Genomic DNA, 23,754 nt, shown 5'->3' on the forward strand with positions numbered 1-23,754 from the left:
CATACTGGAGTCACTATATTGTAATATCGCAATATAATGAGATTTATTACCTTTTTTCAACTGAAAATTATGTCCCCAACACACGGTGTTGGAAACTGGATGCTGATATAAAGAAACAAATAACCAATAAATATGAAGTTATATTTGAACCTCTGTTGTCAAGCCTTGTCAATATAACCCAACCCCTTTTCTCACAAATGGAACTGGTGTAGTGAAGTCCGCTTTGAGCATTTTCCAGGGTTAACGCTAACATTTATTACTAGTTAGCAGCTAACATTAGCCCATTGCTAGCGTCAATTATATTGCATGTCATTGATCTACCGGTCGATCACGGCCGACTGGTTGGGCACCACTGGTCTATAGAAATAAATGCATTCGAACAAGAAACCAATGTATAGTCCGCTGCTGGCGTAGATCATCCTCCATGTGTGTGTGGTTTTACAAAGTCTACACAATGGCCAGACCCGGCGCCATGTGTAGACACAGTGTTTTAAGAAGATTTCACTCTGTCCCCAAACGCCGCTTGCCGCTCTACTAATGATGGTCAGTAGCCTGTGGAGGAATTTTGTTTGCTTTTTTATGCACCTTATTTTTGTCAGTTCAGTTCAGTTTGTCAGTGAAGTGTTGAATAAATGGAGACTTTTCAAAGATATAGAATAGAATAGAATATAAATGTATTATCCTGAGGGAAATTTGACACTGCAAATCACTCAACATTAAACATTTATACAGAACAAGTCACGAATAAGAATAACAAAACAAATGGCCTAAGAATAGAATAAAATGAAATAGAATAAAAATTGAATAAAAGATACAGTAAATAAATACAGTAAAAATATACTGAAGTCTACAGTAGGTGTAATATTGCACAGTGCTGTTTAAAAAGTAAGAGTCCAGGAAGATGGTAACTGTCACTCTGTGCTCAGTGATGCAGTGAGGCACAGTGATGCATTGTATAGTCTGATGGCTGTTGGAATGAAGGACTTCCTGTGCCGTTCAGTGCTGCATTTAGGTAGTGTGAGCCTATAACATGCTCCTCCTGTCAGCCAAGTCTGTGTATAGTGGGTGGGAGGGGTTTTCCCTGATGGCCTGGAGCTTAGCAAGGTTCCTCCTCTCCTCCACCCTCGCTAGAGTCCAGCTCCACCCCAGCCACGCTACTGGCCTTCCTGACCATCTTATCCAGCCTGTTTGTGTCCCCTGCTCTCAGTCCGCTGCCCCAGCAGGTCTGTTATATATATATCCGTTCAGTCTGTTTTTGTATAAGTGAATGTTCTTAAGAGAGAGAGAAATTAGATTTTTCAATTGCCTCTCTGCTGTTTAGTTCAGCACCGTGGGCAGCGCCAAGCAAGCCACAGCGCCGCTGTCCCAGCTGAAACGTATAAAAGGGAACCTGTTACAAAGGGTCAGATTAAACCGAATATATATATTTATTACTTGAAATATATTGTATAATATTTGTATATCGTCTGATATCCCTTGTATATTCTTTGTACATATACACGGAATATCCCTTTACCTAGGTACAGGCCAGACCATAATATTCGTTCTCCTATTGGACAGCGACCCCTAGGCGCCAACGACCATACCCCCAATGTCGAGTTCAAAGCTACCGCTAAGACATGTCTCAACATGCCCAGGTTTGCGCAGTAATACGAGACACAACTGAGGTTGGCACTAGATTATTCACCCTACGTATAAATACGTCGCAGGTGGATACAGAAGCACTTAGCCTAAAAGTGACTTAGACCAAAACGTTGAAGCCTTCACCACGATACAACGTGCCGTGAAGTGGGCCTCCTTTGCCCCTAAATAGAGCCTTGAGAACCGCGTGCGAATTGATAGCTAAAGTGTCAGAGTTTAACGCTGTATCGTCGAGTTCGACTTATTCTATTGTAAAGTAATAGTCTATTATGTATAGTGTATCGTGCGGCTACCGTTCTACAGTGACCAGCATTACCACCGGTTCGTCGTACCGAGCTAGTGCACTTATCCAGGCTGGGCGGCCTAACCTCGTGCCGCCATCCGAGGAGTCCTAGACGAGAACCGTGTGGATATGTACACCGGAGAACCTACACCGACGAATGCAGAGCCCTTTCCGGCTGGATTATATTGCTTTGGTACTGTGGCTGCTGGAGCAGAGAACCGTCTACCCCACTGCTGTGTGGGATCTACCCTGTGAGGAGCACCGTCGAGCCCGCCTCTAGGACCCACAGAGGCTGGCTAGCTTTCATCCATGCTGCCATGCATACCGGAGTATAGCTGTTGCTTTGTCTACGGACCAAAGGATTATTGCACCGTCTCCTGTATCTGGAGTCTCTTTATTCCTCGTTGATCCAGACTTTTGCTCCCGACAATTCCTCTCCCCTGCTGGCTTACAACCGGAGGGAACCCCCTTAGTATCTCCAGCTGACTACGAGTGTGCCTTATATAATTCTTATGCTACAGGTGGTATTAATTATACCCATCCTAATATGCTCATGGACTTACGCTCTTGACCTACTTAAGTGTTCTTCGCCATATAAGCGCAATTCATAATTCTCAATATTGTAACCTACTATTGCTGCTCTGCTAATAAATACTTCTAAATATGACTTTCTTTGTTAAGCCGTATTATTGTGTGGGTGTTCACCATATATACCGTGTACTGTATGGCCAGTAATTAAAGTACATAACTAAGTAGTGGTTTAATGATACCATACTCTCAATACAGTCAGGGAATTGTACCCCTCAGTTACAGAACCTGTGTTGAAAAACCATTGTGCCCCCCGCTCCCACTGGCGCGCACCCGAAACCACCTATTCCAGCGGTCCAGGTTTGGAGCGAATCAGCGTCCCCGGTGACGGGGGGAAGCGTTCTCATTAGGACGATTACACCCTATTTTGGTGCGATCGCGCTGTGATTCGACCCCGAATGGCTAGTGAGAAAGCCCCCTTGTCAAATCACAGCGCGATCGCACCAAAATAGGGTGTGATCGTCCTAATGAGAACGCTCACCCCGTCACCGGGGACGCTGATCAGTCCTGTTTCAAGATGCACCATGAGGTCTTCTGAGAGAATTGTTGAATATACCAAATGTTCTAGAATGTTCTATTATGACATCATACTGTGACATCACAAATGTTCTAGAATGTTCTATTATGACATCATACTGTGACATCACAACGGAACATGTTTGAGTTCCATTTGAATAATATCAATCAATCAATCAAATCCCTTATTTAACCAGATAAGCATCATTGAGATTAAAATCTCTTTTTCAAGAACGATCTGGCCAAGCAAGGCAGCAGAGTTTCAACATAAAAAAGAACATCACAATAAAATACAGATAAAACATTCACAGCAAGCTCCAATTTCAGGCAAGTTATCAAACAGGCAAATGATCAAACACAGTTGCACTGTCCGAGGGAACTGAGTTAGTAGGATTTTAAAATGGCTTTGAATTCTCCGAGGGTGACCAGTCCTGGTAATTTTAGGTCCTCCTGTATCTTGTTCCAGGATGAAGGAGCAGCATATTTAAAACCCCTTTTTCCCAATTCAGTTCTCATATGGGGAACTTCCAGTGTTAGAGCAGCTTGAGAACAAAGGGCATACTTATATTGCTTCGTGCACAGAAGCACACTTAGGTACGAGGGAACCAGTTTAAGCAGAGCTTTGTGCACAAGAGAGAGCCATCGAGAAAATCACCGTATTTGTAGAGATGGGTAACTTGCAATGGTATATACTATATAGGGTGCAATGGTGCACTTGATTTCCACATCCCATGACAAAGCGTAAGGCAGAATGGTACACAGTATCAAGCTTTCTAAGGTACTGATCAGGTGCATACATGTAGAGTAAGTCACCATAATTGAGTAGTGGTAAGAAGGTGGTCGAGATCAGGTGACTTCTCACTTTAAGTGAAAAACAGGACCTGTTTCTGAAAAAGAAGCCGAATATAAATAATATGTATGGTAAGGCTGTCCCCGAAGACAGTTTTTGGGATTCAAACATCGTCAGGGTTTTTCGAACAGACGTTCGAACCTTCGTTTTTAATAAAAAAATAATAATAAAATAATATATATTTATAATTAAAAAAATTTAATATCCTCAAATAAAGTGATTCATCTGATTCAATGATTTTTTTTTCATTCAGTATTCAATATTGTCTGATTCAATATTAACATTCAGTATTCAATAGTGTGATTCAATATTAACATTCAGTATGCAAGTAGAACAGCTAGGTAGCCGTTGTGGACAATCACCTTTCCCTTCCTCTTCCGGATGGACCTTAGGCATCTTGTTTGAGAAATGCAGGCTTCAGTCTATGTGTTGTTTAGTCTATCTGTCTGAACAGGACTTATTCAAGATGCACAATGAGATCTTCTGAGAGAATTGTTGAATATACACAAATGTTCTAGAATGTTATATTATGACATCATAATCAGTAGGGATATCCTCTTTCATTGGTCTATGTTTACCACGCCCCCATGGTTCGGCTCCTCCCCCTTCAGGGGATTAACCCTTGATCCTTAGGCCGCGCCCCCTTTTTGTATCTTTTGAACCGTTTGTCGTAGAGACTTGCGGGTTGTGCCATTGTACTCAGTAGGGGTTTTCCTCTTTCATTGGTCTATGTTGACCACAGGATTTGACTCAATTAAGGCTTGCAGGTGTACTGAGTTGACTGACTTCTACATTCATTGGTGGATGTTAGCCATGCCCTCTATACAATGGGTTAACCCTTTAACTATACCACTTACATTAGACACCCTAGCAACCACCTATAACACCCTAGCAACCACCTAGAAACACCCTAGCAACCAGCTATAACACCCTAGCAACCACCTAAAAACACCCTAGCAACCAGCTATAACACCCTAGCAACCACCTATAACACCCTAGCAACCGCCTAGAAACACCCTAGCAACCACCTATAACACCCTAGCAACCACTTAGAAACACCCTAGCAACCAGCTATAACACCCTAGCAACCACCTATAACACCCTAGCAACCACCTAGAAACACCCTAGCAATGGCCTATAACACCCTAGCAACCACCTGGAACACCCTAGCAACCACCTAGAAATACCCTAGCAACCACCTAGAAACACCCTAGCAACTACCAAGAAACACACTAGCAACCAGCTATAACACCCTAGCAACCACCTATAACACCCTAGCAACCACCTAGAAACACCCTAGCAACCAGCTATAACACCCTAGCAACCACCTAAAAACACCCTAGCAACCACCTAGTAACACCCTAGAAACCACCTATAACAGCCTAGCAACCACCTATAACACCCTAGCAACCGCCTAGAAACACCCTAGCAACCAGCTATAATACCCTAGCAACCACCTAGAAACACCCTAGCAACCAGCTATAACACCCTAGCAACCACCTATAACACCCTAGCAACCACATAGAAACACCCTAGCACCTACCTGTTCTGCCTAGCATTCAACCTTTCTTACCCATAACCACCCTCCTCCAACCCACCACCTTTTCCCCCTGCCCTACGTTCTCTCCTCTCCTGCCCCCCCCCACCCCCCTTGGTTTTCCCTTACTCTCTTCCCGACTGTCTCCCCTACTCACTCCCGTATTTGTTATCCGTTACTCGTGGTTTTATGTTCCCGTGTATTCTTATTTGTTCTCCGTTTCCCTGTGGTTCTATGTTTCTTCGTTTTCTTTGTTTCTTTTTTGCCTATTGTCAGCGACTTTGGGTCTTTGAAAAGCGCTATACAAATAAATGAATTATTATTATTATTATAACACCCTAGCAACCACCTATAACACCCTAGCAACCACCTAGTAACACCCTAGCAACCACCTAGAAACACCATAGCAACAACATATAACAACCTAGCAACCACCTAAAACACCCTAGCAACCACTTAGAAACACCCTAGCAACCAGCTATAACACCCTAGCAACCACCTATAACACCCTAGCAACCACCTAGAAACACCCTAGCAACCAGCTAGAAACACCCTATTATTATTATTATTTTTTTTATATCCTCAAACTAAATCCTCAATTTGAATAAAGTGATTAATCTGATTAAACGGACGTTCGAACCTTCGTTTTTAATTAAAAAAGTAAAATTAAAAAAATATATTTATAATTTTAATTTTTTAATATCCTCAAATAAAGTGATTCATCTGATTAAATTAGTCTTTTTTCATTCAGTATTCAATATTGTCTGATTCAATATTAACATTCAGTATTCAATAGTGTGATTCAATATTAACATTCAGTATGCAAGTAGAACAGCTAGCTAGCCATTGTGGACACTCACCTTTCCCTTCCTCTTCCGGATGGACCTTATGCATCTTGTTTGAGAAATGCAGGCTTCAGTCTATGTGTTGTTTAGTCTATCTGTCTGAACAGGACTTATCAGTCCTGTTTCAAGATGCACAATGAGATCTTCTGAAAGAATTGTTGAATAGATACACAAATGTTCTAGAATGTTATATTATGACATCATAATCAGTAGGGATATCCTCTTTCATTGGTCTAGGTTGACCACGCCCCCATGGCTCGGCCCCTCCCCCTTCAGGGGATTAACCCTTGATCCTTAGGCCGCGCCCCCTTTTTGTATCTTTTGAACCGTTTGTCGTGGAGACTTGCGGGTTGTGCCATTGTACTCAGTAGGGGGTTTCCTCTTTCATTGGTCTATGTTGACCACAGGATTTGACTCAATTAAGGCTTGCAGGTGTACTGAGTTGATTGATACCTGCATGTGCATGTGCATGACACTTAAGGGAGGTGTCAATCAACTCAGTACTGACTTCTACATTCATTGGTGGATGTTAGCCATGACCCCTATACAATGGGTTAACCCTTTAAATGCCAACTTGCAGGTTTCAAGTTTCTTTAATAGTTGTCATACAGAAGTACAGAATACTTTTATACAAAATGCTTCTTACTGTTATGCTCCAGAGACTGTGCTAGACAAGATAAGTATAAAATAAAATAGTATAGCATGTAAATTAGAAGTAAAAAAAATAGGTCACAGTGTTCAGTATAGACATATGTACAATGTTCGATGCAGAATAGAAGTAACTGAGTTACCATATAATATACAATATACTATGCAGTGTACTAATATACAATACTATATAATGCAAGCAGAAATGGGATGAGGTACAATTTAGGTTCAATTTACAGTAAGGTGTACGAGTTGTAGTGCAAATCCTTTATGAGCAGAAATGGGATGAGGTACAATTTAGGTTCAATTTACAGTAAGGTGTACGAGTTGTAGTGCAAATCCTTTGTCAATAAATATAAAGTGTGTTTAGGTGATCTAAAGTGTGGAGAGTGGGTGCTGCAGTGTGTTGTTTGTTTAAAGTGAGTGTGTGCGTGTGGATGTGTGTGCTGTGTGCTTTTGATGGTTGTTGTATAGTGTTTATTGTTCGTTGAGCAGCCTGATGGCCTGGGGATAGAAGCTTCTTCTGAGTCTTTCTGTGCTCGCCTTGAGACTCCGGTATCGCTTGCCTGACCGCAGGAGTTCAAAGAGGCAGTTGTTCGGGTGGCTGGAGTCCTTGATGATTCTTTTAGCCTTACCCCTGCACCGCTTGTTGTAAATGTTCTGGAGGGTGGGGAGCCCCCCTCCAATTGTGCGTTCGGCTGAATGTGTCACTCTTTGTAGTCTGCTTCGGTCTTGTGCAGTGCTATTCCCAAACCAGGAGGTGATGTTGCCAGTCAGAATGCTCTCTATTGTACATGAGTAGAAGTTCTTAAGGATCTTCTGACTGACTTGGAACTTCCTTAGGCGCCTGAGGACGTAGAGGCGTTGTCGTGCCTTCTTCACAACACTGTCAGTGTGTGTGGTCCATGTCAAGTCCTCGGATATGTGGGCTCCGAGGTACTTAAAACTGTTCACTCTCTCAACCGGTGCCCCGTCGATGCTGAGGGGGCTGTAGTCCTTGACCCCTGACCTCCTAAAGTCCACAATCATCTCCTTTGTTTTGCTGACGTTCAGCGAGAGGCTGTTCTCCTGGCACCATCCCGCCAGGACCTTGACCTCTTCCAGGTAGGCCCTCTCGTCGTTTGCAGAGATCAGGCCCACCACTACTGTGTCGTCAGCAAATTTGATGATTGGGTTGTTACTCCGCTGAGCCACACAATCGTGTGTGTACAGGGAGTAGAGGAGGGGACTCAGAACACAGCCCTGGGGGGCCCCTATGTTGAGGGTGATGGATGAGGAGGTGCAGTTGCCTGCTCTCACCACCTGGGGTCTGCCCGTCAGGAAGTCCAAGACCCACTGGCAGAGGTCATAGTTCAAGCCCAGGTCCCTGAGCTTGGCTATGAGTTTGGAGGGGACTATGGTATTGAATGCCGAGCTGTAGTCGATGAATAGCATTCTCACATAGTTCCCCTTCCTCTTGTCCAGGTGTGATGCTGCTGTGTGCAGCACATGGGCTATGGCGTCCTCCGTGGACCTGTTGGGGCGGTATGCAAATTGCAGGGGGTCCAGGTTGATGGGGAGGGAGGAGCAGATGTAGCCCTTTACTAGCTTCTCAAAGCACTTCATGGCTATGGAGGTGAGAGCTACAGGGCGGTAGTCGTTGAGGCAAGCAGGCTTGGATTTTTTAGGTACAGGGATGATAGTGGACTTCTTCAGGCAGGTGGGGATGACAGCCTGTTCTAAGGACAGGTTAAATATGTCAGTGAATACCGGAGCCAGTTGGTCGGCACAGACTTTTAGGACGCGGCCGGGGATGCCGTCCGGTCCTGCTGCCTTCCTGATATTCACTTTTTTAAAGATCCGCCTCACCTCATGCTCTGTTACCCTGAACACTGAGTCTCCATCAGCAGACCCCCCCCCCATTGCCGTGGTCTGTAGGCTGGTGTTGTTATTACCAGCCTCAAACCTTGCATAGAAGGTATTGAGATCATTTGCTAAGGAGATGTCACTGTTCAGTTTGAGGGAGGTGCCTTTGTAGTCTGTCATCGTTTTGAGGCCCTGCCACATAGCTCTGGAGTCAGCCTGTTCAAACTGAAGTTCAATTTTATCCCTGTAGCGCCGTTTTGCCTCTATTACTGTCCTCCTTACGTTGTATCGCGCCACCTTGTGGTCATTCATGTTGCCTGCCACCAGGCCGGCGTTGTATGCTTTGGTGCGCGCTTTCAGAGCTTCACGGACGGATTTGTCTACCCAGGGCTTTTGATTTGGGTAAACTTTAATTATGGTAGTGGGGATTGTTTCTTCCACCAAAGTACGAACAAAGTCCAGCACTGTCTCCGTGTAGTCATTAATGTTATCTGTGTCACGGAACACGCTCCAGTCTGTGTACTCAAGCGCAGCTTGGAGCGTCTCCTCTGACTCCACATCCCATTTCTGCACCTCTCACGAGACTACCGGAGTTCTCTTGATCCTTTGTTTATATTTTGGTGAAAGAAAAATGGCAGCATGATCAGATTTTCCGAAGCCGCTAGCAGAATGAGCCTTGTATCCACCCTTGAATTGCGTGTAACAGTGGTCTAAAATGTTACCGCCTCTGGTGTTACAAGTCACATGCTGATAGAAGTCCGGCAATACCTTTCTCAGATTGGCGCTATTGAAATCACCCACAACCACAATGGCAGCGCCAAGGTTCGCTGACTGGAGTTTGTTTACCTCGTTGTGGAGCCTGGAGAGCGCGTCACCAGTGTTCGCTTGCGGTGGAATATACACCCCGACCAGGATGATCGACGTTAGCTCCCTCGGGAGGAAGAAAGGCCGACACTTGATGGCTATATATTCCAGGTTGGGGGAGCAGTGGCTCGATAGTTCCTTCACGTTGGCTGGATCGCTCGAATTGTTGTTCAACATGAAGGCTATTCCACCTCCACGCTGTTTGCCGGATTCTACTGTTCTATCCTTGCGGTGAATGAAGAAGTGGTCGGCCGTTTGGATGGCGTGGTCTGGAACGTCCGGCGCCAGCCACGTCTCGATGAAGCAGAGAACATTGCAGTCTCTAACGTCTCTCTGGAATTGAATCCTTGCTCGGATGTCGTCTAGTTTATTGTCTATTGATTGTACATTGGCTAGCAATATACTGGGTAGTGGCGTTCGGTGCCGCCTGGTTCTCAATCTATTACGGACTCCAGCTCTCTTTCCTCGCCGCCTGATTCCTTTGTTCCTGGGGGCGAGATCTGGTCCTGATATCCTCAAGATCTCAACAAGCCATTGTTGTGATTCAGAGAGCTGATCCAGAGAGTAATCCAGTCGGTAAGTTTCCCGTAATCCAATGTCTATAAGTGACTGATGGTCATACACATTAAATGCACCTACTGTTGGTACAGACAAAACTCTTAAAACTATAAATATTAACAAAAGTAAGCACAGTCTCGACGGAGCGCACAGACAGGCAGCCGGTCGTAGCGGCGCCATCTTTATCACCTACTAAACCCTACTCTGCAATTATGGGTAGTTTACATCATTGGTATCTAATTTAATTATTTATTTGTTTCCATTTGATGCCGGAAATGCCACTCAGAAAGGGTTAAAAAGGTCCACGCACGAATAACATGCACGGAGCAAGTCAAAAAGCCTATCAGACGCTAGCACGGCCGTGACGTCACCTGAGGCAACTTATGCCTTATGCCCGTCCGGGTCATTGTACTACTGGCTATATGGATATATGGCTATATGGCTCCTGCTAACGTTAGCATTATGTCTACTGTCGTGAACCATTTAAATCGGGCCATGCAAAAGAGTTTGGGGAACGAGTAAATGTGTGCAGGTCCTCTTCTCAGATCACATCATCACATCATGCCGGCTAGCAAGCTACACGTCCCGGGCCCCGGCATGTTGATACGATAGTAGCCCCTTTAGCCCACTCGGTGCATCAGTCACGATAGCTATCAGCTAACTAATGTTACAAGCTCAAACACCTTATAACTACTACTATTGTCGTGTCCATGGGTTCCCTGGCAGAGTACTTGTGGGAACAAAGGTGTACAAGGAGGAGAGAACCATTTTAAATCGGGCATTCATGCCGGCTAGAAAACTATGTCCCGGCATGTTGCTAGCACAATAGCTACCAGGCTGGGCTAAGCTACGTTAGCTTCTAGCGTTGTATATGTAGCAACCTGGAAAATATCCCTATTATCCAGATGTGCTGACTTGCCTTTTTATCTCCCCTTTCTGCACCAAGACATTCTAATTAGTTTCATTGATATTCGCACGAACAATGACACAAGCGTCTCCTTCTTCTATCGCTGGAATATGGATTGTAAACGGCATTACTGGATTCTATTCTACAATCCTTTTCCCTGTGGAGCTAGTAGGCGACCAGCAGGGGGCGGTGGCAGGCAGAGAGTGTCGGAGAGAGATGGAAGGAGATATATGGAAACGGAAGGGGAGAGACGCTCTCTTCGGCAGTGAACTTGACCATGAACAGTCGCAACGGGCATGTGCTCCGGAAGAACCCTGTTGCAGAAGTTATGTTGAAGGGCCCCGTGGGATAGCGACGGGTGATAAGAAGTACTTGCTAGTTGACGTGATATCCTAGAAGTACCAGCGATAGTGTGTGAGCAAACGGTACAGAACAAAGCACTAACGTTCATAGTAGTCGGGTTACAGTAGTAGTGTGGCGGTATAAGTAGCGTGCGGCTAACAGCATATCTGAGTCCATAGTAGTCGGGTTACAGTAGCAGTGTGACGGTATAGAGTGCGAGCCCAGATACGCGCGTGGACCTACAAACAGTCTGCTCCGACTGCCTGCAACCAGTCTGCCCCGGCTACCTGCGACCAGATCTACACCTGGCTGCCGGCAGCCTACGGGAGTTCGCCCCGTCCAGCAGAGGTCGTCATCGCCCAGCACACACTCTCAGCCAGCACTGCCTCTCTGCTCCAGCTCCGCCTGCTGGTGTCCTCGCCGAGAGTGTTCGACGCCATCTTGCCTTCCGGACAACAGTGGCGCGGCGAGGCGGCCATTTTGGATGAGTATAAATGAGCGTCTATGCTCCGGAGCCTTACACCGTACACAGTGTGGTGCAGCCCGCGGGCGAAGTCAGCGTTGCTATTACAGTTCATAAGGGGAACCCCAAACAATATATGCCGGCATTAAGATAGGACTTTTGTAAGGTATTAGTGGGCCCACCCTTTTGTTTTCTTTTCATTTCCTTTGAGTGTGATACCGTGTTGGTGTTTAATAATATTTTCCCATCTAGTTAACCCTTTCTCTGAGGTGAAGTTACAGACCTGGTGTATTATAAATAAAGCCTAGAGAGGTATTATTCTTGCTGTATAATTAAAGCCTTTTGAGGTATTATACAGGGTGAAGACCCAGACGTGGGTGATGAGTCAAACACATTGAAGTATATTATCCCTGATATTAACCCAGAGGTGGGTGTATAATATACGTGTTTATGAGGTATGGAGTTACCGGCGGAACTATAGTGGGACTTCAGTCCAATTGGTCACTAGTAGTAAATCATTGTAACTGACCGTTATAAATAACATTAAAGAACTAGATGGGAGCTCTGTGTGCGTGTCTATCCATGAGCCGTTTAACAACTCTTTTGGTGTGGGTAACGTTAACATAATTAACCCCTTCCTATTCCACCTTTCCCTTTTCATTGTAAGGTTTCTAGGGTCATTGAGGGAGGGTACTGCTTGCGGGGGGAACCCAGGGTATTTATTTACAATTCAGTCACTAGGTGTGGGAGGGTTTAAGGAGCCACCGGGGGAAGTGGGAGCGTGTTGGGGAGTACTGCTGACCGCCCTGCTGCAGGGGAGGAAGACCAGAGTACCAGACCAGGTTGGTAAATCCCGGGCCCCATCCACTCACACTACCAGCCTCCAGTCGACGCTCCAGGCCCAAAGACGAGGGTGCAGTCAGACGGAGCTCTACTGTGTCCAGCTACCTTGTGACTGCCAGCAACCGTTCCCACGAAGCAGGGATAATCCACCCTGCTACATATACACAATATGTACAACGACACAATGATCAAACACCTTATAACTACTACTATTGTCGTGTCCATGGGTTCCCTGGCAGAATACTTGTGAGGACAGGGGTATGCAAGGAGGAGAGAACCATTTTAAATCGGGCATTCATGTCGGCTAGAAAGCTATGTCCCGGCATTATGCTAGCACAATAGCTACCAGGCTGGGCTAAGCTACGTTAGCTTCTAGCGTTGTATACACAATATGTACAACGACACAATGATCAAACACCTTATAACTACTACTATTGTCGTGTCCATGGGTTCCCTGGCAGAATACTTGTGAGGACAGGGGTATGCAAGGAGGAGAGAACCATTTTAAATCGGGCATTCATGCCGGCTAGAAAGCTATGTCCCGGCATGTTGCTAGCACAATAGCTACCAGGCTGCGCTAAGCTATGTTAGCTTCTAGCGTTGTATACACAATATGTACAACGACACAATGATTTAGATTATTACAAATATGGTAACGTGGTTGTGGCTTTTACAAATAGTGGTTAGCTTTAGAGATGAATAGCTATGATCACGGAGCAATAGTGTTAGGTGAAACAGATACATTTTCATTAATCACTCCTCGGCTAGTAGTAGCAAGGCTCTCTGCTTCCTGGCACTACCTGCCCTGTGACTATCAGAGCCGCTCCTGCCCTAGTCTGACGTCAGCATTAAGATCACACACGCACGTTATTAATCCATGGATTTCAATATCCACGTGCGTGATGGTTGTGGTTTGGTCGACAAAATGTTTGATAAAAACGCTAAAACTGGGTAAATTTAAAAAGAAATCCCCCCTATTCATGAAAGTCACCGTTGGCCTAGTCACATTGTTTATTGAACAAAAATATAACCTGCAAGTTGGCCTTTAACTATACCACTTACATTAGACACCCTAGCAACCACCTATAACACCCTAGCAACCACCTAGAAACACCCTAGCAACCAGCTATAACATTCTAGCAACCACCTAAAAACACCCTAGCAACCAGCTTTAACACCCTAGCAACCGCCTAGAAACACCCTAGCAACCACCTATAACACCTTAGCAACCACCTAGAAACACCCTAGCAACCAGCTATAACACCCTATGTTACAAAGGATCAGATTAAACCGAATATATATATTTATTTATTGATATATATTGCATAGTATTTGTATATCGTTTGATATCCCTTGTATATTCCTTGTACATATACACGGAATATCCCTTTAGTCCAGCCCATAATAGTTCATTCTCCTATTGGACAGCGGTCCACCGGCGCCAGGGACCGGCCCCCGGAGCCAAGTTCAAAGTCACCGACACGACATGTCTGTACTTGCCCGGCCCAGGGATACGGCGACAGAAATGAGAGTGGCACTATTTGTGCACCGTGCGTATAAATACGGCGCAGGTGAATGTAGAAGACCCTTAGCCCATTACCTCCGTACCCTTCGTGCACTTAGCATGTTACCGATAAGTTGAAGCCTCACCCACGATACAACGTGCGGTGAAGTATGGCCTGTTTGGCCTCAGAGTAGAGCATCGAGACCGCGTGCGAATTAGTAACTGAATTGTCAGAGTTTGGCGCTATACCGTCGAGTGCGACATATTTCTATTGAGTCTTTAATAGTCTATTTGTGTATAGTGTATCGTGCGGTTAGAATTCTATAGTGACCAGCATCTCCAACGCTTTCTCGTATTAGTTAGAGTTCTTATCCAGGCTGGGCCGACCGCATGGCGCCTTCACCCGAGGAGACCTAGGCGAGAACCGTGTGGACATGTACACTGGATTAATCTACCCGACGACTGCATAGCCTTTGCGGCTGGAATATATTTGCTTTGGTCCTATGATTTATGGAGCGGATAATCGCCGACGCCTGCACGTGTTGGATTTACCCCGAGAGGAGTCAAGTCGAGTCGGCGCTCAGAGAGCCTGAGGCCGCCTAGCTTTCTTCACTGTAGAGCTACAGTCTACAAGAGAACCAAGCTGTATTCGTCTGTGGATCAAGAGACTACTGCACCGGCTTCTGTACCTGAAGTCTCCCTAGTCATCGTTGACCAGACGTCCTACTACCGACAGATCTTCTACCCCCTTGCTGGCTTACAACCAGTGGGAACCCCTTCCAGTATCTCCCGCTATTACTAGTGTACCATAGATATAATTCCTTAAGATTCAGGTTGTATAATTACCTCCTGCGTAACCAGAGAATGGACATTCGTTATTGATTTGCCTACGCATACTCCTTTGCCTTACAAGTGCATTCAAAGAATAATGTAAAGTATCCTATGTACCTTTTGCTCCATTAAATACTTGATTAATACCTTTGACTGGAACCGATTTCATTGTGGGAAGTGTTCATCATATTCATATATCGTGTACTGTATGGCCAGTAATTAAAGTACATAAAGCGGTAGTGGTTTAATGATACCATACTTATCAATACAGTCAGGGAATTGTACCCCTCAGTTACAATTGGTCCTTCGAGCCGGAGAATAACTAGTGTAATATTAATATAGTGGTATTAATATTGAAATGGCCTATGATGAACACTCCACAAAACGGTCCTCCTAAAGTAGATCGCCCGCAGCGTAGACGGCAGCCACCTCAGTACTTAGAGGATTACGTTGCCAGTATACTACCTAGCCTTCTACAGATGGTAAACGCGAAAAAAGTAGAAAGTAAAATTATGTCCGACCCTATCAACCAGGCTACCCCGCCAACAGAGGCCCTAGTGGGTTCTAATGTAACTGACCAAGCTCACGGTAGGGACCAGGAGGGAACTGACACGACTTTACCCCCCGCCAAGACCGAAGAAGTAGTCCCCGGAGAGCTCCAGGAGAAAGACAACCCTCCAGAGATGGAACTCTGCCCGGTACAAGAAGAGGAGAGCGCCCAGGAGATAGAGCTCCAGGACTCCCCGCAGGAGAACGCATCTCCAACGAGTACTGCCAGGAGCGGATCACCTCAACCAGCGTCTTCCCCCAGCGGGGCGGACAAGATGCTGGCACAGGCATTCCTCGCCAGCCTAGCAGCCTCTACAGAGCGCGATCGCCTCCAAGCACAGATGCTTAGCGAGCGCGAACATTCTTCCATGGAAAGAGAACGCATTCAAGCGCAGCAACGGAGCGACGAAGATCGTATACGTCTAGAGATTAGACGCCTTCAGACGGAAGAGAATATGGTAAGAGACCGGGCCGAAGCAGAGCGCGCCGCCGCCGAAGCAGAGCGCGCCGCCGCCGAAGCCCAGCGCGCCGCTGCCGGTGCCCAAAGAGAAGTAGAGCGCGACATCGCTCTCACCAAGCGCGAAGCCGAGCACGACCGATTACAAGCGCAGCTAATGGAGCAGCTGATCGCCAGGGCAACACCCCCTCCCTCCGCACGGGGTTCCAGGGCCTCGTCAAGACACGGGTCAAGGGCACCCTCCCCTAACCGATTAAGCGACCCTGAGCCCGACCACCAGAGAGAGCCTATACCCCCCTCCGAACTCCTTCCCCGACCGGTCCCAGTGAGACCCAGCTACAAGGAAGGAACGGTATACACCGCGGAGAGGCTAAATAGACGACTACAGGATCTAGAGGACCTGACAGAGGAAGAAGAAGAGGGAGAGGAGGAGAGTCAAGCCCGACAGCAGCACAGTACTCCACAGGACCAGGAGGTCCAGTACAGCCCAGGCTCTACCCCCGCGGCTCTGCGCTACAGACCCCCGACTCAATTCACGGGTGAGCTTGACGCACGACCAGCCCCGAGGAATAGCACCTGGATACGCGGGCCATGGTACCCAGCAGGTACCAGCCCACCAAGAGGCGTAAGAGGAGACTCGCCTAGGAGGCCTCTCTTCCAACGCTCACCGATGTGCCAGCCATCCATGGCATCATACATTGGCACACCGACGTTTCCAGACTTCACCCATGAGAACAGAGCACACGGATGTGCTTAGAGACAATGATGGCTGATGTAGCTGATGAACGCCACAAGTATGCTATCCTATTGAAGCACCTCAAGGTGCCCCGAGCGCACAATATAGCGCTGGCCTATGCCACCTCTACTACCCCATACACAGCGGCTCTAGCAGCACTCGACCAAAGATATGGACGCATATGGGACTACGTAATACAAGAGATAAGGCATATTGACCGCCTACCGCCAGCAACAGACAATCGCTCACTAGACGACCTGTCTATCAAGGTACAATCCCTGGTAGGGATGCTGGGGGCGCAACGAGAAAAGGGTATGCACGAACTATACGCAAACTCTAATGTCGAGAGGATTTTAGAGAAGCTTCCGCCCGCCCGACAAGAGCGCTTCAGGCGGCAAAGAGACCACCGTGATCCTAACGGTCCCGAGCCATCCCTCCTAGACCTAGCCGACTTCCTGGCGAGAGAAGTCAGCAGCCTGCGATTGGATACGTTCGTGCGGAGCACACCAAGCTCCAGAGAGGGACCTAGGAGAGCAAACGATGGCCGAAGATTGGTGACTGTCATGCACCAATCAGAACCAGTACCGAGCAGCAAGAACCACAGTACCCCCTCGATGAAAGAGAAGTGGAAGATGGTGTGCCCGTACTGCGAGAAAGAACACTGGTTGTCACAATGTGACACATTCAAGAAGATGACCGCCGACGAAGTGGGTCAATGGATAAAGTCCAACCGACGCTGTTACCGATGTGCGCGCAGTCACATGGCAGCCGAGTGCCGCTTAAAGAAGAGGTGTAGTCGGTGTGACGGAGCCCACCTAGATGTCCTACACGACAGTAACAGAAGAAAGCCCGCACCCTCAAGCAGCACAAAGGCAAGTGTTATGTACATTGACCCCGCCAGCAGCGGGGGCGCCCGAGTGCTCTTAAAGGTGGTCCGCGTAACACTGAGTTACCAAGACAAGGTCATGGACACTTACGCCGTCCTTGACGACGGGTCAGAGAAGACCCTTCTCCTCGCATCCGCTGCGGCCCAGCTGGGGCTGCGGGGGAGCGAAAACCAGATGACGATTCTGACAATAAGAAGAGATCTAAAGACGATAAAGGGCGAGAATGTCTCCTTCACTATCGCAGCAAGCGGGCAGCCAGAGAGACGGTATAGGATTACTAATGCTTTCACCAGCCAAGAAATAGGCCTGTCGCAGTACACCTACCCCATCGCCAAGCTGATGGATAAATATGTGCACCTGCGTCAACTACCTATCCCGCTCATAGACGGTGCCACCCCGACCCTGCTGATAGGCTCCGACCATGCAGACCTCATAGTCCCGATAGACCGGGTCCACACAGGGCCCAGAGGCTGTCCTGCAGCAGTCGAGACCCGCCTAGGATGGACATTACAAGGCCCCCTCGCTAAGTCTCTTAACCGAACAGCAGCCACTAGCTGCCTCCACTCCAGAGTGACAGAAGAAGACACCACCCTCCTACAGCATGTCGAGAGGCTATGGACACTAGAGACAATGCCCTTTAAGAACGAAAAGAAAGACATTCGTTCCAAGGAAGACATTTACGCCATAGCACTCCTCGAGCAAGGGACAAAGAGAGTCAAAGTCAACGGAGTGATGAGATACGCAACTCCACTCTTGAGGCGAGAGGGTATGCCTACCTTCCACGCCCCAAAAGAAGCGATGGAGCGGTATCTATTGAACACAGAGCGGCGCCTAGCCAGAGACCCCGCTCAAGAGACTGTGTACCGCGCTGAGATTAACAAGCGAATCACAGCGGGACACATAAAGAAAATTTACTGGCGACGTCGTGCACTGCTCCGCGCCTCCCTGATCAAAGACGGCTTTGATCTCCGGCAGCGGGCCAGCAGCGACCCCCCAGTATGGCGCAGCCTCTCCCCAGAGGACAAGCCCCTGCTGCGGTTACCATGGAGAGAGAGGATCGGGGATGAGCAACCAGCCATCTATCAATGGGAAGTCCTCCCTTTCGGAACCACATGCAGCCCATGCTGTGCTACGTTTGCACTGCAAAAACACGTCGCAGAGGACCCAGCAGCTGATGAAGAGGTCCGAAAAAGTGTAGAAAATAGTTTCTACGTGGACAACTGTCTGCAAAGCGTCTCGACGCCAGAAGAAGCCGAGGCCCTTCTACTCAAGCTCCGCGCCTCCCTGATCAAAGGCGGCTTTGATCTCAGGCAGTGGGCCAGCAGCGACCCGCAAGTATTGCGCAGCCTCTCCCCCGAGGACAAGGCAGCAAGCAGCGAGACCTGGATGGCGACCATCCCAGGAGAAGCCCAAGAAATGACATTAGGACTAGTCTGGCGCTTCAAAACAGACTCGCTCCATTATAAACACACACCCCTGACCAAGGAGCAGGGAAGGTCGACTGCACTACCGACCACCAGACGGAGTGTATACAGAACACTCGCCAGACAATATGACCCGTTGGGATGTATTCTACCTTACACCACCAGGGCAAAGATGATTGTAAGAGCGTTATGGGACAAGGACCAGGGCTGGGACGACCCCATACCCGAACACCTTGCATCCACATGGAGAGAGTGGGAGACGGAACTCAGCTCACTCCCAGGTGTTAACATACACCGCAGCTACTTCCCACCCACAGTGAGGCCGGAGACGTGCCAGATGGACCTGCACGTCTTCAGCGACACCTCCGAAGTAGCCTACGGCTCGGTGGCCTACTTGCGTGCCCGAGAGGAGGGGGGAGAAATACATACTGCTTTCATCCTGGCTCGCTCAAGAATAGCCCCACGAAAGCAACAATCTATCCCGCGTCTAGAGCTCTGCGCAGCCCTAGCAGGAGCGCACCTCGCCACGTTAATCCAACGTGAACTCACCATTCCGGTGCAAAGAACAATCTTGTGGTCAGACTCCACGACAGTACTCACATGGATCCGGTCTGATTCGTGCAGATACAAGGTCTTCGTGGGGGTCAGAGTCACAGAGATTCAAGATTTAACAGACGTAGCAAGCTGGAGGTATGTGGACACAAAACACAACCCAGCCGACGTCATCACCCGGGGAATGTCCCTGGATGACCTCACCCGTCACAACCCATACAGTGACGGACCAGAGTTTCTCAAGCTCCCGGAAGAAGAGTGGCCTACACCCACCCCACGGGAGGCGAGTAAAGAGGAGGCCGAAAACAAGAAATCTGTGTTCTGTGGATTGAACACACTCGTCTCCACAGACCCCGACATAGACGATTGCCTCACCCTAGAGAGTGCGCAGCTAAAGACATTTCTGTGGCACCACCCAGAGGTTCAGCCCACTACTGACATTTCAGCAGCTGACTACGAAGAAGCAGAACTTCTTCTACTACAACGAGCCCAGAGAGACTCGTTCCCCGATGAGCTAGACTGTCTACAGGGAGCAAAGCCCGTCCCATCAGACAGCAGACTGCTCCACCTAGCACCCGAGAGCGACGCCCATAGTCTCATCAGAGTGGGTGGTCGTCTGCGGAGAGCCCCAGACTTACCGGATGACGTCAAGTACCCGATAGTCTTGAACAGCCGACACAAGGTCACAGAGCTGATCATAAAGAAATACGACGAGGATGTGCACCACGCAGGGGCAGAGAGAGTCTTCGCGGAGATCAGACGTCGTTATTGGATACTGCAAGGGAGAGAAGCAGTGCGGCGCTTCCAGCGAACCTGTCTAGACTGTCGTAAGTGGCGAGCGCAGCCCAGTATACCCCGGATGGCTGACCTACCTCCCTGTCGCCTCCGACTCGGCGACAAGCCTTTTCACTCCACCGGTATGGACTGTTTCGGCCCGCTGTATATAAAGAAAGGAAGAGGAACCGAGAAGCGGTGGGGTATTGTATTCAAATGCATGACCACCCGAGCGATACATATAGAACTCCTCCCAACCATGAGCACAGACTCATTCCTTATGGCCTTCCGAAGATTCACATCGCGGAAAGGCAAACCGTCTATATTGTTGTCTGATCACGGGACAAACTTCAAAGGCGGAGAAAGAGAGCTGAGAGAGAGCTTCCAAGCTATGGGCCCAGAACTTAAGACCCACCTCGCTCCATCCCAGATTGACTTCCAGTTTAATCCCCCGAACGCACCTCACTTCGGTGGAACTTGGGAACGAGAAGTACGTTCAATAAAGACAGCCCTGTACGCCGTGCTTGGGGCCCAGACCGTGGCGGAAGAAGTCCTAATGACAGTCCTCACGGAGATCGAGGGAGTATTGAACTCAAAGCCCCTCGGTTACGTCTCAAGTGATGTAGCAGATGTCGACCCAGTCACCCCCAACACACTCTTGATGGGGCGGCTGGACCCCGCGCTACCCCAGACAATGTACAGGCCTGAAGAAGCGAACGGCCGAAGAATGTGGAGGTACAGTCAAGTATTGGCTGACAAGTTTTGGAACAGCTTCCTACTCCACTACCTACCGTCTCTACAGACCCGCCAGAAATGGGTAAAAGAGAGAGACAATTTGACAGAAGGAACAGTCGTCATGATTATCGACCAGTCACTACCCCGAGCTATGTGGCCGGCTGGCCGCGTAAGCAAAGTGATCACCGGTGCCGACGGAAAGGTCAGAGCAGCTGAAGTGCTCGTCCAAGGGCGGACCTACACCCGACCCGTGGCGAGGCTAATAGAACTGCCAAGGCTCCCCAATACTATCGATGACGACCATGACCCCATGACTTTGTGAACTGACTGACCCTCACAACAGACATTGAGTAGAGGACAGTGCGGTTAATCTGTCTCTGCTTAGCTAATTAGGTGGGACTAATTAGGGGGCGGCTGTTACAAAGGATCAGATTAAACCGAATATATATATTTATTTATTGATATATATTGCATAGTATTTGTATATCGTTTGATATCCCTTGTATATTCCTTGTACATATACACGGAATATCCCTTTAGTCCAGCCCATAATAGTTCATTCTCCTATTGGACAGCGGTCCACCGGCGCCAGGGACCGGCCCCCGGAGCCAAGTTCAAAGTCACCGACACGACATGTCTGTACTTGCCCGGCCCTGCCCAGGGATACGGCGACAGAAATGAGAGTGGCACTATTTGTGCACTGTGCGTATAAATACGGCGCAGGTGAATGTAGAAGACCCTTAGCCCCTTACCTCCGTACCCTTCGTGCACTTAGCATGTTACCGATAAGTTGAAGCCTCACCCACGATACAACGTGCGGTGAAGTATGGCCTGTTTGGCCTCAGAGTAGAGCATCGAGACCGCGTGCGAATTAGTAACTGAATTGTCAGAGTTTGGCGCTATACCGTCGAGTGCGACATATTTCTATTGAGTCTTTAATAGTCTATTTGTGTATAGTGTATCGTGCGGTTAGAATTCTATAGTGACCAGCATCTCCAACGCTTTCTCGTATTAGCTAGAGTTCTTATCCAGGCTGGGCCGACCGCATGGCGCCTTCACCCGAGGAGACCTAGGCGAGAACCGTGTGGACATGTACACTGGATTAATCTACCCGACGACTGCATAGCCTTTGCGGCTGGAATATATTTGCTTTGGTCCTATGATTTATGGAGCGGATAATCGCCGACGCCTGCACGTGTTGGATTTACCCCGAGAGGAGTCAAGTCGAGTCGGCGCTCAGAGAGCCTGAGGCCGCCTAGCTTTCTTCACTGTAGAGCTACAGTCTACAAGAGAACCAAGCTGTATTCGTCTGTGGATCAAGAGACTACTGCACCGGCTTCTGTACCTGAAGTCTCCCTAGTCATCGTTGACCAGACGTCCTACTACCGACATATCTTCTACCCCCTTGCTGGCTTACAACCAGTGGGAACCCCTTCCAGTATCTCCCGCTATTACTAGTGTACCATAGATATAATTCCTTAAGATTCAGGTTGTATAATTACCTCCTGCGTAACCAGAGAATGGACATTCGTTATTGATTTGCCTACGCATACTCCTTTGCCTTACAAGTGCATTCAAAGAATAATGTAAAGTATCCTATGTACCTTTTGCTCCATTAAATACTTGATTAATACCTTTGACTGGAACCGATTTCATTGTGGGAAGTGTTCATCATATTCATATATCGTGTACTGTATGGCCAGTAATTAAAGTACATAAAGCGGTAGTGGTTTAATGATACCATACTTATCAATACAGTCAGGGAATTGTACCCCTCAGTTACAATTGGTCCTTCGAGCCGGAGAATAACTAGTGTAATATTAATATAGTGGTATTAATATTGAAATGGCCTATGATGAACACTCCACAAAACGGTCCTCCTAAAGTAGATCGCCCGCAGCGTAGACGGCAGCCACCTCAGTACTTAGAGGATTACGTTGCCAGTATACTACCTAGCCTTCTACAGATGGTAAACGCGAAAAAAGTAGAAAGTAAAATTATGTCCGACCCTATCAACCAGGCTACCCCGCCAACAGAGGCCCTAGTGGGTTCTAATGTAACTGACCAAGCTCACGGTAGGGACCAGGAGGGAACTGACACGACTTTACCCCCCGCCAAGACCGAAGAAGTAGTCCCCGGAGAGCTCCAGGAGAAAGACAACCCTCCAGAGATGGAACTCTGCCCGGTACAAGAAGAGGAGAGCGCCCAGGAGATAGAGCTCCAGGACTCCCCGCAGGAGAACGCATCTCCAACGAGTACTGCCAGGAGCGGATCACCTCAACCAGCGTCTTCCCCCAGCGGGGCGGACAAGATGCTGGCACAGGCATTCCTCGCCAGCCTAGCAGCCTCTACAGAGCGCGATCGCCTCCAAGCACAGATGCTTAGCGAGCGCGAACATTCTTCCATGGAAAGAGAACGCATTCAAGCGCAGCAACGGAGCGACGAAGATCGTATACGTCTAGAGATTAGACGCCTTCAGACGGAAGAGAATATGGTAAGAGACCGGGCCGAAGCAGAGCGCGCCGCCGCCGAAGCAGAGCGCGCCGCCGCCGAAGCCCAGCGCGCCGCTGCCGGT

The 23,754-nt window shown here is 48.1% G+C and overlaps 1 long non-coding RNA gene across 1 annotated transcript in view; it reads right to left on the bottom strand.

The window, feature by feature from the left end:
- The window catches only part of LOC311225316, a 120,608-nt gene that overhangs the window by 4,186 nt on the left and 92,668 nt on the right, over positions 1 to 23,754 (bottom strand). The window lies entirely within an intron of this gene.

The sequence above is a fragment of the Notolepis coatsorum genome, assembly GCF_963971535.1.
Source record: "Notolepis coatsorum genome assembly, chromosome: 3".
Classification (NCBI taxonomy): domain Eukaryota; kingdom Metazoa; phylum Chordata; class Actinopteri; order Aulopiformes; family Paralepididae; genus Notolepis; species Notolepis coatsorum.